We start from the raw sequence: 2,300 nt of genomic DNA, 5'->3' as shown, positions 1-2,300 counted from the left end.
AAAGTTATGTAACAATAATTGTTACTAAAAGTCAAATGAAAACCTTTTCTATTTAAGCAAGAAATAGAAATAATGTTCTTTATTAAAGCGGAAACATAATAACAGTTTTCCAACTCTAAGACATGTCCACTAGGGAGATTCAACAAGTACGTCCCAATGGCTATAGCTACAACCTTTGCTCTATTACCAACTCGTAAGCTTGAATCTCCTTTGGCAAGTCTTCTACTATTCCTTAACCCCTGCATGTCATTACATATATGTGAGTCACACCCAGTATCCAATACCCAAGTATTTGAGGAAATAATATGACATTCAATTACGAAAATACCTGAGGTGGATGGAGCATCAGATGCCTTCTTCGCCTTCATGGACTCAAGATAAGTCTTGCAATTTCTTCTCCAATGACCCATTTTACCACAGTGATGGCATGGTCCTTTTAAAGCAGGTTCAGTAACCTTGGCCTTCTTCTTTTTCCCTTTATTCTGACGAGTTGACTTTCTCTTAGAATCTTTCTTAGAGGAATCAACCAGCATCACAGCCTTCTTCTCACTCTTGACAGATGGTTTAATAGTCTTAAGCATATTGATCATCTCTGGTATCATGAACTTGATACGATTTATCCAATAGTTCATCATAAATTGTGAATAACTTTCGGATAAACTATGCAGAATTAAGTCAATACTTAACTCATGGTCCATCACAAAACCAAGTGATCCTAGCCTCTCAATGTACCCATACATCTTCAGTACATGTTGTACTACAGTTGTACCTTCCTACATTCGTGAGTGAAAGAGGAGCTTAGAAACCTCGAACAGTTCAGATCTCGCCTGCTCATCGAACAACTCACGAAAATGAAAAATTATAATATAAGCATCCATATGCTCATGTTGTTTCTGCAAGTCGAGTGACATAGAGGCTAGCATGATGTAGCTAGCTAATTCAGAATCAGCTAGATGTTTTTGATAGGATTTGCCAGGCTCGTCCCTTTTTCTTTTTGTCATTTTCTTGGGTAAAGCATCTTGCATGATATCTCTTGAAGCAAGAAAAAGAAACTATAGAGCATAAGTATAAAAGACACACAAAGAAATTTCAATAACAAGAACATAGAGATAATCTACCTATAAGACCTCAGAAGGGGTAGACAACCTACTATTTAAATTTTATTATATAATTTACAATAATTGTGTGATATATATTTGATAATCATAGTTTGGCCAATTCAGTGGCAAAATAAAGACAATAATGTGTAAATTTTTAATAGAATATTAAGAGTGTTTATATACAATTCTAGTCACAAATGAAGGATGAGAAAGTAATACAAAATCAAATTTTAACTGAGATTTAATGTAAGTTATTTGTTTTTTAAAAATTTATGTGTGAAAATAAGGATAAAAAAATTATAAAATCTTATCATTATTTAGCACCTATTATGAGTTTCACAAAAAACTATATTCAATTATGTTTTAATGAAATCTTTTATACCAAAATCTATTTTTTTGTTTATTTTTGACTTGCGTTAAGTCATTTAAGATTTTACTTTTAGAATTTAGTGAATTAAATTATAATATTAAATAAAAAATTTTAAAATAAAAAAATTTAAATGCTCACGAGAAAAAAATATATAAATTAAAAAAAAATATAGAATAACATATTATATATATATAATTCATTGAGAATCATATTCTATACGTTTGTTTGTGCGCGAGTATGCCATAGAAGAGTCCGAGTGTCAATGAAATAGAAACAGTAGTATTTTTTTATTTTATTATTATTTATTTATTTTTTACTTACGATTAAGCTATTTAAGATTTTCTATTTAGGAGTTTAAAGGTTGAATTATAGTATTAAGTATAATTTTTTTTTTAAAATAAAAAAAATTTAATTACTCATAGGGGTGTGTCAGATTGTTATTCTGTAGTTCTAATTTTGCACACTTCGTGAGGAATTAAATTTTTTTCGTTTAAAACTTTTTATACTTAATACTTTAATTCAACCTTTTAATCTTAAAGGAATTTTTTTAAATAGTTTAATTATAAGCAAAAAAAATAAAATATAATTATAAAATAATGTTATTTCTATTTTAGACGTTTGAATCATAAATAATCGTACAAGATATCTAATTATTATATATATATATATTCTAGTAGATCGGGGCCCTGAAATAAGGTCGTGGACTCACTTAGGCCAGTCCAACGAGACCAGGGGCTTGAAAGTAGGTCGTGGGCTCACTTGGGCCAGTCCAATGCTTCAAGATTCCCATTAAAGCCCTGCCCTACTCAAACTCTTCCCTCGGTAGCGGT

Source organism: Curcuma longa, chromosome 16, assembly GCF_044706935.1.
Source record: "Curcuma longa cultivar G26 ecotype Majalengka, Jawa Barat chromosome 16, ITB_CL_G26_1.1, whole genome shotgun sequence".
In the NCBI taxonomy this organism is placed as follows: domain Eukaryota; kingdom Viridiplantae; phylum Streptophyta; class Magnoliopsida; order Zingiberales; family Zingiberaceae; genus Curcuma; species Curcuma longa.
This window is presented reverse-complemented; position numbering follows the sequence as displayed.